The 15,482-nt window shown below is 35.1% G+C and overlaps 1 long non-coding RNA gene across 3 annotated transcripts in view; it reads left to right on the plus strand.

Moving 5' to 3' along the window:
* The first annotated feature begins 241 nt into the window (after positions 1–241).
* The window catches only part of LOC112668295 (uncharacterized), a 33,628-nt gene continuing 18,387 nt past the window's right edge, over positions 242–15,482 (plus strand). For 2 of the 3 annotated variants that reach the window (XR_007408701.1, XR_003141628.1), the window contains exons 1-2: positions 242–339; positions 7,760–8,047. This is a non-coding gene — a long non-coding RNA (uncharacterized LOC112668295). Of the gene's footprint in view, positions 340–7,759; positions 8,048–10,056; positions 10,394–15,482 lie in introns of those variants that run through there. The other variant, XR_003141629.3, reaches the window with a different exon arrangement.

Here is a 15,482-nt window from a genome sequence, read left to right on the forward strand (position 1 = left end):
TGACAATTTTTGATTGTCATAAATCATGTCAATAATGTCAATAAATGGTGTGAAAAAGGGAAAAATATATCTTCTATTTAAGCACTTCCGGGAATGACCTTTCTAACCTCACAGATAGGGAATATCCTATATAATCTAGAGACAAGAAAATTCTGGATAAAAAAAGTATAGAATGTGGAGGGGGGTAAGGCTTCCAGAATGGTAGAATGAGGAGTTTGTTTAATCATAATCCTATTTCCCCAAAGCAGTGATGGGACTGAATAAAGTTGTCAGAACAACCACTTGAAGATTTAACAAGTGGGGAAGCACTATTTATTCAAGAAAACCCACTAAATCTTGGTGAGAATTAGGAGTCTGTAGCATTTCAGCTAGGGACTGTATTCCATTCCCCCAATGTATAGGGCAAGCCTTAAACAGCAGAGGTCTTGCTGCACTGCCAGATGGGCAAATTTTACTTGGAGTGGAGTGGGGAAAAATATATGCCCAGGGCACTGTCAAAAACAATAGAGATCTCAGTGGCAAATAATTAGAGAAGGCTAATATGGGCTAGCTTGCGGTCATGGTACCAGTTGGGGCAAGCATCACAAAGGCAGACCAACCAGGAATTAACAGATCCAGCGGCAGGGCAGAGACCGCCAGAGGCCTTGCTGAAACCCTACTTATCTCTGGTGGTGTGGAAGACTATGCACAGGCATAAGGCTAAGCTTGCTCCGGAAACATCAGAAACACCCCCGGTGAATTATTCATACCTGGTTGAACACAGAAAGTAAAAAACAGGGCCGAATGGCAAATTCCTTAAACTTAAATAAAAGTAACCATTGGAGAAATAGAGACCGTTAACTAAAAGGCCCTAAATTTCCCTCAGCATGACTGAACACTAGACAGGGTCTCTCCTCCCACTGGCCCCCCACCTCTCTCTCAGCCAGTCCTGAAGATTGGAGAAAGCTTACTCTTCTTCTGGATCAGGCCAATTAATGAACACAGCCTGTGATCCCACCCACTCAAGCCTTAAATATCTTGAGCTCACAGGTGGTAAATCTTCCAATAATTTCTGTAAATCTTATCTGCTGGTCGGCCAGCTATCTCCTATTTACTCCTCCTCTCTCCTTAGCTACTGCTCTATAGGGACTGCATCATCTGGCTCCTCCTCCTTTGGCTTATGGTTGATTTCTTTTTTAAAAAGAATTTTTTAGGGATCCCTGGGTGGCGCAGCGGTTTAGCGCCTGCCTTTGGCCCAGGGCGTGATCCTGGAGACCCGGGATCGAATCCCATATCAGGCTCCCGGTGCATGGAGCCTGCTTCTCCCTCTGCCTGTGTCTCTGCCTCTCTCTCTCTCTCTGTGACTATCATACATAAATAAATAAATATTAAAAAAAAAATTTTAAAAAAAATAAAAAAAAAAAAGAATTTTTTATTTATTTATTATTATTTATTTATTTATTTATTTATTTATGGCAGAGATTCAGAGGAAATGGTGGTGGGGGGAGTCTGAGAGAGAAGTAGACTCCTTGCTAGCAGGGAGCCCACGGTGGGGCTCCATCCCAGGACCCTGGGATCATGACCTGAACTGAAGGGAGTTGTTTAACTGACTGGGCCACCCGGGCGCCATTTGTGGTTGATTTCTTCAATACATAGTAGCCCCAGAATGAGATTGAAAGGAGAGATCAGAATAAAATCAGGATACCTAATCCCATGAATTTCTTCCTGGCTGTTAATGACTGGCCATGTAATTTATAAATGGGTGATCCTCTTTGGTTTCTGATAACCCCTTTCCCTCTAATATCCTCAGTTTTCAAATGTTAACTTGTGGTTCTCATAGACCCTCTCCACCATTTTCGAAATAGCTTCTTTTTTAAAGTTTCCTTGAATTATTCTAGTTTGAGAGTGCCATCTTTCCTATAGAGACAATGACAGATCAAAGTACTGAAAGCAAACTATGATAAAGACCCTGGGGGCGCCTGGTTGGCTCATTCAGTGGAGCACCTGACTGGATCCCAGGGTTGTGAGTTTGAGCCCCATCTCAATGCAGAGATTACTCAAAAATAAGATCTTAAAAATTAATAAAATAAAAAAGAACCTGGAGTACAGCAGGGAGTATAGAGCATGAGGTGGTAGGAAGACATTGAAGATTAGTCTTATAATAGCTTTTCATATTATTTAATAAAATTTAAGAGTACCAAATCTAGAAATATTTTATTTTAGTTATACCCTGAAATCGTGTAGGTGTTATTTTTTTGGTGCCATAAAATGAACTCTGTTAATGTAATTTAATGTATTACAATAAATGAAAGATAAAATGTGATTATTTAAATAAATATCAAAAGTCATTTCATTTAATTAATTTAAGTTCATAAAACAAAATCTCTTCATAAAGTAAGAATGGCATTAAAAATAGCTTCAGTTATGTGGTAATAATAAGTTAGGCTTTTTTAATACTCAGTTAAGTGTAATAGAATATTTTTTGCACTCTTTGTGTTTCTTAATATTTTTCCTAAGTTTAATACTATCAAAATTAAATATTGACTAGGAGTCTGAATTGAGTCAAAGTTACAATCATGACAAAAAAGAAATACACACATATACACACACAAATAAAGTTTTAGCTTTAGTTCACCCCAAATTGAAAGAAGTGCATAAAGTTCACATAAAATTTTATTTAATATCGAATTGAAATCCCTGACTTCATACTTTTCTTAAAATTTGTTAGAAATCATCAAATGGTTAACCACTGTTATGTTTGTAGTAAATTTTCAGTTTGGGGGCAAGAGTGTGGGCGTTTTTGTGTTTCACTATTGTTTATGAATAAAAAAGCACATAACAAATCCATGAATTTGTTTTTATATCATTGTTTACAAAATTACTTTTGATTTACCTAAGCATGAAAATCTATACTTGAAAAATGCAAAGATATGGAATTCAAATATATTTATTGTCATAATCGAGTTATAACTTTTTCACATATCTGTCCTATAAAATACATATCTGTCCCTGTAAATGTGGAGAATGTGGAGTGTGTATGTGTAGACATATAGATTTATATATATATATCAATATTGCACACTTAGTCACGTAAATAAATAGACACTGTGTTCTTACCATGATTTATAATCTCTTAAACAGTAACTTTGGGTAAGTTCTTCCTACTTTTTCTCTTTAAAAGTTCAAATTTTTAGAAAAGTTTAAAAAATAATATATCACTTGTTAAAATAATTTATAATTATCATTAAAAAACCAGTTTACTACCAAAAGGGAAGAGTCACTTTATTTTGCCTACATTGTTAAAATGAATAAATTATAGCTCCCAACCTCCATTAGCCCTCTACTCTCTCTAAGAGAAAGGAGGCACTTATTGTCCTGCTTGGTTTTTACTTAAATCCAGTGGGATAAAGATCTTTTAATGAGGATTTCAATTCAGAAAAGCTAGGTTAAGCTTGACTCATTTGTAAATCTTTCAAGCATATAATTTGTTTTACATGGCTTGATTAGTGTTTTTGCTAGTCATGATTAATTTGGTTATAATCATGTAATGATATTGAAAAATTGGTTTATTATTTTTTAAGTTTGGCAATTTGAATGAGCTTGTCTATGTTGTTGTGTTAACCATTCAACTTTAAAACCATAGCAATCCTTGGATGTTCAGTTTCTCTTACTGTAAATATATAGATTAATAATTACTTCCTTTATCCTATTTTATTTTTGAGGAAAGTATGAATGTATATAAGGGCTACTTTAACATGCATTATGCTCATATTTTTCACTTACATGTTCATGTGGAATGATATAACTTCCTATGAATCTACTATATTAAGGCATTTTAAATATTTTACAGTAGCAAATGGCTTGATGTCCTGGGCCACATTTCTTCAGTCCACATAATTTAAGCATGGTTTGTATGGTAGACAGACTTTTAAGGTGGGCCACAGTAATATTCACACCCTGTGTAATTCCTTCTGCTTGAGTGTGAGTTGCACCTATTAAAGTTGCACTTCTATTTTTTATTTTATTTTTAAGTAGGTTCCATACCCAGCTAGGAGCCCAATGCAGAACTTGAACTCAAGACCCTGAGATCAAGATCTGAGCTTAACCGTCTAAGCCACCAAAGTGTCCCAAGCAACTCCCTTTTAAATAGAAAACAGCAAAAGTGGTAGGATGTCACTCCTGTGATTAGGTCACAGAAGCCATTGGTTTCCATTATGTTTGGAGACTGTTTTCACTACCTTGTGGACTTGAATGCTTTGATGAAGCAGACTGCCATATTGGAGAAGCTATTATGGCAAAAAAACAAAACAAAACAAGGAAGTCTGTAGCCATCAATCAGAAGGGAGCTGAGAACTTTAGTTAATAACTCACAAGGCATTGAATTCTACCGACAACCATGTGAGTTAGCTGGGAAGTGAATCCTTCTTTGTAAAGACCTTGAGATGACTGACACTTTGGCTGACATCTTGATTACAGCTTCTGAGAGACCCTTGAAGAAGACCCAGATAAGCAGTATCACACTGAAAATTGTTAGAGTAGAAGGTATACCTTCTAGCCGAGAGCCAGCTCACTTCAAAAAAGTCTGTTGGAAAGGGATCCTAATGATAAAAGTGGTCAAAATATTTGTCAACTAAGATATTGAGAAGAATAAAAAAAAAAACGTGAGGCTGTTTGTCCAGGGAAACAAAATACTTAAGTTCTATGAAGAGACCAGAATCTTGACCTAGGGGAAAGATTTTAAATAACTTTGTTAGCTGAGATTTTTTAAACATTAGAATGTGTAATATGAACTTGTGTTAGTTATGGAAAGGCTAACATTATCACCGAGCTCTAAAACATACTTAAAAATCATCAACTTTAAGTGGTTTTCTCTGAATTGCTGTTTATAATGATAGTTCGAATTCATATTTATACCCTCCTTTATGATTTTAAGATGCCATAAAATCAGCTTTGTAAGGAAGGAACTGTAAAGGAAGACTCAAAATAAATTATTTCAGCATGTGAAGAGAACAGCCAATTGCCCAATGGACATCTGTTGCCTGTCTTTTCCCAGGTTTTTTTCTGGGAAGATGGCAGTTTACCTATCAATAGCATGCCTAAGCCTTGCTCATGGCAAGCTTTGCCCATGTGACCGAGTTCTGGCCAAAGGCCTATGACAGGAAATGACCCCACATTTCTTTACAATCTCTGGAAGAAAGCTATTACATACTTTTTTTTCCCCCTCATTTCCTACATATTGTGAGGTGTCCTAGAACTGCTTAAAACACAGTGAGGAGCACTACATGCTAAAGGCGGTAGGGCCATGTCTGAATTTCTCTCCTCTGGATTTTATGCAAGCAAAAAATCTTTATTTAAGTCACATTTAAGATCTCTTTGTTACAATTGTGTTGCCTTCATGTAACACTAAATCTAGTATTGGAGGTACTGACATTGGAGGTAAAATCTGCATCTTATAAATCAGACTTCTTACACTGTGATGTAAATATCGAAGTTGGAAATCTGATGACACCTGTTATGCGATGGCATAAATTTCTTATCTTCAATAGATTGGAAGGCAGATCATATGCTTACAAGAACCTGGACATCTAACAAAAGAGACTAGGACAAGTCAGAGCACATGTTTGTTTATCACAAAGGAGACAGAGAACAAAGAAGAATCTTAGGAAGGAATTAATCAATTTGAGATTAGAGAGGTGGGATGCGGGGGTGCTAACAGGGGCATTCTCTGGGTATGGCCTGCAATCAAAATTGACTGGGGGGGTTGGAGAGGGTGGGCAGCCTGGGTGGCTCAGTGGTTTAGCACCTGCCTTGGGTCCAGGGCATGATCCTGGGGACCTGGGATCAAGTCCCGCATCGGGCTCCCTGCATGGAGCCTGCTTCTCCCTCTGCCTGTGTCTCTACCTCTCTCTCTCTCTCTCTCTCTCTCTCATGAATAAATAAATAAAATCTTTAAAAAATAATTGACTAGGGGCCCAGTACTTTGGAGATATGCAGGGTTAGAAAAGCCCACTATTTCCAAGTTCCAGACATCAAAAACGTGAGTGCCATTCTAAGTCTTTTTCATGATCTCCTCATTAACTACATTTTGTCTGGGAATTTTTAGCCTATGTTGAAATGTGTAATTTGTGATTCAAAGACTCCCTAAAGTTAGGAGGAGGCAAATGTTCATGCCTCAGACAGAGACAAAAAATTACATGGCTTCCATTTTCCTAATCTAATTTCTGAGAAAGAGAAAGGAAACCTAATTGACAGAAACAAGATATCAATTTTATTATTTATGAAAAATTACTTTTAGGGAAAATCCTAATCAAGTGAATGCATTGTTTAACAGTATTTCCACCTGAATTAAAATAAACTTGATCTCCATTTGTGGGAAAAATAAAATAAAAGCTCTCCTCTTCTCTTCCGTGGCTACTTCTGGAACTGCTATTTGGCAATATGAATTTTGCATTCAAATGATATCACCACCAATCAGTGAAGACATAAATTAACTCCAAAGTTATTTTATACTGAAGTCTGTTTCATTTCTTGTCCCAAGATTGGTTCAAGCATATAAGTAGAATAAAATTCATCATAAGGGTTGGGATGAGATTGAAGGGCATTAGAATACACCAAGTTTTAAAAGCGCTGTCTCCCATTAGGAAGCTCCTAAGGAAATAATAAAGATGAAATAATTCCTTTGAAAGTTAAATTCCAAAATAAAGACCTAGGGGATTCTTGTCAAAAGTAATTATCTTATGTGTTAATCACCCATGGCATAACCAGTTCAAATTCTTTCTCCCCAGTTTTTTATTCTGCTTAGCCACAGCCAGAGAGAAGTCAGGCTGATGACTGACGTAGGTGAGGGCCCTAAAAGAGGATCCTGGCATCATTTCTTTGGTTGTGGTTACTTCAGAACCTAAAAACTTAAGGTAGTCTCTCATGTATGATGGGGCTAAAGGGGTTATATAAGTTAGATTAATAAAATAGTGGCTGAGAACATAGTATATTTTTAAAATTAAAATTAAAATTTTAAAAATACTTAATTCACAAACTTTATTTTGCATACTTGAATGTGAAAATACAGTCAACAGAAAATCTTTGCTATTGAATTTTATCTATTGTATACCTGCACTAAAAATTGAAAACTAATTTTTGCTGAGAGCCTCATTTTTTTTTCCATATCCATGTGTGCTTAGGGAAGAAATGTGCTTATCAAATTTAGTATCAACTGCAGCATCCAACATACTAACAACCCACAAAGCTGATATTCTTGTACCAAAACAGTCACTTGATTTTGCATAAAACTTCTGTAATTTACAGTGACCTGAGCAATGTCACAATTCCATGCAGCATAAGCTTCCTAAGCCTGAGTCGCAATCCATCCTCCACGTTTTATTTCTGTAATTCCATTCACTATTTTTAAAGTATTCATAGCCAGTACATCAGATGCTGTGATTGGCAAGGACTAATAAATAATAATCCTTTTTTTCTTCCCTGAGTCCAAACTATTATTACTGCCTTACAACGATGCACTCGTGCTAGTATCCAAACGGAATGTTGTGTGTTCATACCTGATGAGTCTGGTGATGCATCATCTGTAGTAAATTACACGAGGGCACAAGTGGATGTCCTGAGTGATCTGACCCCAAGCCTAGAGGAATTTAATAAATCAATAATTGGGTTCATGGGGCTGTTGGTGGAAAGAGTTGTCACTGACCCTGGGAATTGTCATCTAACCTGTGTTTTCTTTTGCATGTGCCCATGTTGTTACTGTGGGTTCTGCCTCCAACGCTACCAGATTGCTGCCAAACGAGCTACCTCCATGCTAATGAAGCACCTTGCTGTCTGCTGAGTGCGCATTAAGGAAGAGGGGCATACGTGATTGTAGAGCCCATAACTGGTGAAATACTGGAGGTGGTAAAGAAGACGTGACCACCCTCTGATCTGCAAGCTAGAATTGGATAATCCCTACCCCCCTTGCCAGTTCTCGGAATGTTGGTTTCAACAGAAGCTGCTCCAAGGACACAGCCTTGAGACACAGATATGGTGTGGAAGCTATCTGGACCGGGTATATGACAAAAGCCAGGTAAGGCCTCTAGATAGAAACTTCTAAGATTCTAGGAGGTGGGTACAGAAATCTACTCATTTTCCTGCTGCCCAAGACAAGCTTCTCAAGGCAGTTCCCTTGCATATCAAACCTGCCACCACCCATCTTCCCTCCATGTGTGTGAGGGCCAGTTTCAATAATACCTGGGAAGTTCCCAGAGAGATTGTGAACCAACAGGTGCATATAATGGAACAACATGCAGCCATTGTGAATATTGAAAATCTAATGGCAGAAAGATCCTTATATATGGAGAAAATAAAGCAAGGTGTAAATTATACAGTGTCGCCTTATGTGTAGAAGCATATAGATTTCCATTTCCGTGCTCATCTATTAATTTGTGTGTTGGATTTCATCCATTAACTGCCATAAAGGAAAACATTAAAACATACATACTACCAGTCTCCGTGTGGTAAGATTATAAGTGGTTGTAATTTTATGTTTTCTTCTCTGCATTTTTTTCTAATTGGTACATTTGTCTTTTTTGTTTAAATCAGCAATCAATATATAAGATTAATGATCATATGTAGCAAATCTAGGTATATAGACTTGGTTAGGTGATATCATTTTAAACAGACTCCTTTCACTTTGAGTTTGCTAAATATCACACACCATAGATTTCATTTATCTTCTGAAGCTTTAATTTAAAATAAAGTATTTTGTTGTACACAAAACTTTCAAAAACATGTAGAGAGGAGCACATGCATAGTTGTATCTGCTCTTGTCCCGAAATACTTCAAAGTAGCAAGGTTGCTTTGGGTCATAGATTTTTAGTAGATTGAACATAAAGAACTCTGGGTGCTAAGGCTGTGGGTGATCATGAATGTTCAGAGAAGCCAGCTGTTATGGAAGAATCAGTCGTTTGCACATAGTATGAAATTCCACTGGTCAGTGGAAGAAATGACTGCAGTCAGCCAGTCACCTGAAATGCACAGTGCATAGCACTTAAAACCAGTGGATTTTGCTCCACAGCCATTATCCAATCCAGTGCAGCGTCAATGACTATAAAATTATTATGCAAAAAGGAGAATTAAGGCAACATAAAAATTTCCAGCAATCTGGATCTTCTTAAAAATAAGAGGGAGCTAGAGTATTATGCTAAGTGTTATGCTAAGAGAAATAAGCCAGTCAGAGAAAGATAAATGCCATATGACTTCACTAATATGTGAAATATAAGAAACAAAACAGATGAACACAGGGGAAAGAAAAAAAAGAGAGGCAAACCATGAAAGAGACTCTTAACTATAGAGAACAAACTGAGGGTTGGTGGAGGGAGGTGAGAAGGGAATGGGTTAAATGGTGGTGAGGATTAAGGAGGGCACTTGTGGTGAGCACTGGGTGTTGAGGGTAAGTGATGAATCACTAAATTCTACTCCTGAAACTAATATGATGCTATATGCTAATTAGAATTTAAATAAAAACTTGAAACACAGAAAAAAAAACCACACATAACCTAAAAGACCAAAATAGTACTTTTTCCAAAGCCAACTGGCTCCAGTGCAGGTTACAGGATTTTAACAATACTCCTGAGGAGATTAACTACAAGTTTAGCATCAGAAATTCAACAGCAAATCAGCCTCTTCTGACTGCAAACTCATTGACACACAAGGCTGAGCACATCAGGGGAAAAAATTTTAAAGTAGAATAATTTTAAATGTGAGATCTTCAAAGTATTTTTCTTCTCTTTTAAACTGAAGTCTTATTTCATTGCGGCCATAAGTATAAGAATAAAGTAATGTCAGCCAGCAAGGTAATTTTCATCACTTAAATATCAAAAAAAGGAAATCAACAGATTTAAAAGGTAATTATATCAGGTGATCCATAAAGGCAGATTCTACAAAGCCACCCCTGATGTTTAATATGGTGTGTTTCACACTTGTATATTAAGTTTACTGACACCTACCGTTTTTGAAGAGTTTTCTATTATCTTAATGGAATACCAAGAGGAAATTTTAATGAAAACTACACCAAGGGAAACTTTTCAATTTCAGGAAGTTTTAACTTGACTTATTGCCAGCTCCTTCCTGGCTCCCTGTAAGCCTTCAACGAGCAGCTTCACAACTTTGGTGGCTGTGGAAACCTGTGGCCACACGGAACCTGGAGGAGACAGGGTGAGTTTGGGGTTCCACACCAGCCCTGCCCCAAGAGAATTAAAAGTTGACTATTATGAACAACCATAGGCCAACCAATCAGACAACTCAGATGAAAAGGACACATTCTTAGAAAGACATAAACTACTGAAAATGACTGAAGAAGAAACAATCTATGTATAGACCTCTACGGGAATGGCCTCAGTACATTTAAATCTTCTCATAAGGAAAAGCCCAAGCCCAGGTAACTACACTGTAAATTATACCAAACATGTAAAGAAAAATTAATCTAATTCCTTAGAAAATCTTCCAAAAAGCAGAGAATACCTCCTAACTCATTCCATGCAGCCAGTATTATCCCGATGCCAAAATCGAGGTCATCTCAATCAGATAATATCATAGGCTAATATCCCTTATAAATAGACATAAAAATCTTTATCAAAATAATAGAAGGGGCTCCTTGGTGGCTCAGTCAGTTAAGTGCTGAAGTGTCTGACTCTCAGTTTTGGTTCAGTTCATGATATTGAGGTCGTGGGACAGAGCCCTGCTTGAGAGTCTCTTCCTCTGCACCTCCCCCTACTCTCTCTCTCTAAATAAATAAAATCCTTTAAAAAATAATAACAAATTGAATGTAAAAAGCACTATGCACCCTGATTGAGTGGCCTTTACCCCAGGTCTAGAAGGTTTGTTCAATAGCTAAAAATAATTCATTTTGATGCAAGATATTAATAGATTAAGGAAAACATAATCATTTTTTTAAAGATTTCATGTATTCTCTTAGAGAGGAGTACAAACATGAATGAGGATGCGTGGGATAGAGGCAGAGGCAGAGGGAGAAGCAGACTCCCCACTGAACAGGAAGCCAGACACGGGGCCCCATCCCAGGACCCAGAGATCATGACCTGAGCTGAAGACAGATGCTTAACTATCTCAGCCACTCAGGTGCCCAAGAATAAAATCTTTTTAATAGAGGCAGAAAAAGTGATACCCAATCAGGATAAAAATACTCAAATACTAGAAATAGGAGGTAACTTTTCGACCTGATGAAAGGCATCTAAGAAACAGATGAGTAGATCAACAAACTATGATAGGGTCAGACAATGGAACAGTATTTGGTAATAAAAAGGAATGGAGGGTTCATACGTGGCTACACCATGAGTGAACCTTCAAAATATTATGCTAAGTAAAATAAGTGAGTCCCAATTTAGCACATATTATATGATTTCATTATATGAAATTTCCAGAATAGGAAAATCTTTAGAGACAGAAAGTGGATTAATGGTTGACAGGAACTGAGGGAAAGGGCCTAAGGGGTTTCTTTAGGGAATGAATAAAATATTCTAAAATTAGATAGTGGCAAGAGTTCCTTAACTATGTGAATATCTTAAAGTGACTAATGTACACTTTAATAGGACAAATTGTATAGCATGCAGATTAAATTTAATAAAGCTGTTATTTTTTGAAAGAAGAAAAAAGGACAATTAGAATTTACACATTGAAAAGTTATTTAAAAAGTTGTGGTGCTAGATTAGAATCCTTTGGAGTGTAAATACAGGGAAATCATGTCAATAAATTTAATATGATGTTATCTTAAGTGTATCACAATGAAAAATGTTATATACAATTAATAAAACATCAATTTTACTTATAATTAATAGAAATTATTTTGTCTGTGGGAATCTTTGATTAACTCAGTGGGGAATGACAGATAGAATGACTGGGTCAGTTCCCCAAATTTCCCACTCTCCATTTCACAGATAGTAACTCAGGAGATCTTCTGGGGAATTTTACAACTTTAGCACGTGATATACCTGACATTGTTTACCTTTGACTAACTCCAGATCATATTTGCAAAATTGTTATGAATTTCTGGGAAATTCATAGGTCTTTACCTTGACACACAACCTACCTTTTGTGCTTTTTTCAAGTTAAACTTAGACCACAGATTTGAGTCAGAATAATGTGGATAAGGAATCTAATTAAAAACTTAATTCCAAGACAGTGAGAAGAATCTGTAGACTTGGTTTAATGGCACACAGCTACAAATACTAATGTTGTCGACGAGTGTAGCACAAGGAGTACTTTTTCTGGCAGTTAGGTCCCTGGGAGATCTGGGTTCAAATCCTAGCTCTGCAATTCATTTACTCTCCTGAGTCCGTCAACAGCAAGTGCTCTTGCTCTCCTGCAGTCCATCAGGCTATAAAACGAGGGGAATTAACTACATAATTACTAAGCCTACTTCTGGCACTAAATTTTTATTTTCCACATCTTCAATTTGGAATTTTTGTTGGTATTGTGTTCAATACCACTGAACTCCAAACACATCCATCAAAAAAAAAAAAAATGATGTTATCTAAAAAACCTCCCAGAGCACATTTGAATAAGAAATCTGATTACTTTTGAAATTAAATAAAAAATAGTACTTCACCATATTCACTTAAGAAGGAAACTAAATGTTTGTAACCAGGCCAATTTAAGACAAGGCTGGAAGATGTGTATCAATGCATAGATTTTGTAAATGCATTCTAATATTTATACTTTAAACGTGTTTGTGTGCTATATTAATCATTTTAGAGGTTATAGTCTCTTTCTAATGCATGTATACTGTATTTCTTATTTAGATTTTTGTGCAATTTCTTCATTTCAGCTTTCTTCCATGGCAAATGACTCAAGAACATTTAAGTATATTTTTATGTGGATTACACAAATTTATAAACCTCTTCAATAGAGCCAGAGCTAACTTCAGGAGGATATAATGTAAATAGTAGGTAGGAGGACTACTTAAATGAAAGACTATATGCATATTTAGTAAAAAATTTCAAGACTTCATAGAAATGTAAATTTAAATTGTTTCACCATGGCTGTGAATAGAAGAGAATTAGACAGTTTACTTCTGCCAAATTAGATATATAACAGCTTTGTAAATTGGAAATAAAACAGCTTTGAAAGAAAGAGAAGAGCATAAAGTGTCCTTGATACTAAATATGGATCATGCAAAATACGAAAAATCTCCAGTGTAAACAATATAATTAGAACAATAAATTTTAATTCTGTATGCCAGTTATTTAGTTGAGGATGAAACAATCCCCGATTCACACTTTGCATATCTGTGTCTTTGAAATTCCACTGTTATATACCCCCTGGACAATGTTGCTGTGGCTGTGAAGGGTATTTCCAGCTCTTCACTTTGTTGCATTAATGGTGAAGAAAAATCACACTTGTCAAACTTTTGTTAAAATAAGTTATAACCAATTTCTGACAATGCAAGTGAGCTCAAAGCATCCATAAAAACAGCTTTTGGAAAAATAGCCAGCAGCAACATAACCCATGGGATCACCCTGTTATAACACAATACAAGTCAGATAATGGTGCTTCAGAATTTAATTAAGTCTGAAGGATTAAGTAATGTAAAGAATTGATTTAAAACTATTTTTATGGTAAAAAGAAAAGGATTAGAACAAGACACTAGTCAGCAACCGATTTCCAATGCAGATTTAAAGTAATAATGATGGTAGGGACAAGGTTTGACAATGGTTAGTGAAAATGTAGCTTGTAGTTAAAGTTAAATGCTAATCATGATAAGACTTTGTTTTTGCTGTTTCTAAAACCCCTTCAGTTTTTTTTTTTTCTAAAGCTGTGCTTTTACAGCACCAAAAATTATTTGCATGTCAGAATTCAATCTAGACATTATTCTACATACAAATCAACATTTTCAGTAGTTAATAAAAGGTATGAGTCATAGCTTTTAACATCTGTGTTCCGACATAATTGTTATTTATGAGTACTACTGAAATACAAAAAAAGAAATTCAGCCAAAAACCAAAATTTGAAATTTTTATGCCTTGAACAAGATTTGATTTAAATTGAGGTATAATTCTTTTCTGTTTATTGAATCAAGTTTTTAATGATGTTTTTCATTTTTACTTTTGTTTTTATCTTTGTTTTTAATTAATTTGAAAGTATTCATCAAATAACTGAACACTATTTAAATATACCATTTATATTAAGTTCACTGTGTGCTAAAATCTAAATAAACAAATTTTCTTCCATAATGAATATCAACATTTATTAATTTAGAGACATTTCGGTAAAAAAGAATGAAATGCATGAAATGTAGAATATTTTATTTTCTAGTATAATACAAAATATATCAAAATATCATTGACTTATGATTCTTAATTATTATTTTTGTAATAACAGTTTTGTTTTAAACTGGCCCTTATTATATGATCATACACAAGATGGTAGAGAAAGTCTCCTTCAAGGTGACTGTGAAAGATAACTAGAATTGGGAACAGATCAGTTAAATATATATTTTATATCTTTTTTTCCTATAAATACATCAATTTCCTGATAATTTTGGCAAGGCGAACAGAAAGAAACTACATCATGAACCATTTTTATTATATCACGTCAGGGATGCCTCACTATCCAAAAGTGATGAGTGCTGATCATTAAAGCCACATGTAATCTGAAATGTTTTATAAACTTTGTAGATATAACTTGTTTGAATATCAATTTAATCTTAGTTTATATCTAGAATTTTCATTTTTTTAATGTAAAGCAGAAATTATCCAGATAGCATAAGAAGTACTTTTTGTTTTCTGAACATAAGCCTAGGCTTAGCATCAATAGTTAAATATATCAAACAATTGAAACATCTTCACATTTTTTTCTCTATTCTGAATAAATAATGATGGTTGGCATAACAAACTATGCCAAGATAATGTTTATAGAGCAAATGATCTTGTTTAGATGTCAAACAAATAACCAATGAAAAACATAAATATCAGTCTTGTCTATATGTTCAAGTGGATTGAATTGAGTGTTTGGAAAGCAACTTTTGTTTATTTTGTGAAGTTATTGGTCTTTGGTAATAAATAACTAGTGAATTCAAGACAAAGAGCTTTTCTTACATTATCCAATAAGAACAAACTATTCAGTTTTTATCTTATAACAGAAGTTAATATTTTGTGTGTTTTGCTCCTCAGGTTTCTATAAGCAATCTGTTTTTAATAAGCAATTTTAAATTTAATTTACCCAAAGGAAATTTAAACAAGTGAACCCAAAGAACAAGCAAATTTCAGATTTGTCTTCTTTAAGATGTATTAATATCTAGTGAATTCTTAAGTTTAAAAAAAAAAGATTAGAAGTTGAACTGTTTTCTTTATCATATGTGTGTGTGTACATAATATACAAAGAAAACTTAAAATTCACAAAAAGCACAAAATCCAATTAAAAATGGGCAAAGGTGTGAGAAGATCCTTCATCAAAGAGGTTACATAGATGGTAAAAAAACATATGAAATTTTGCTCAACATCATGTGT

This window comes from Canis lupus, chromosome 36 (genome assembly GCF_003254725.2).
Source record: "Canis lupus dingo isolate Sandy chromosome 36, ASM325472v2, whole genome shotgun sequence".
In the NCBI taxonomy this organism is placed as follows: Eukaryota; Metazoa; Chordata; class Mammalia; order Carnivora; family Canidae; genus Canis; species Canis lupus.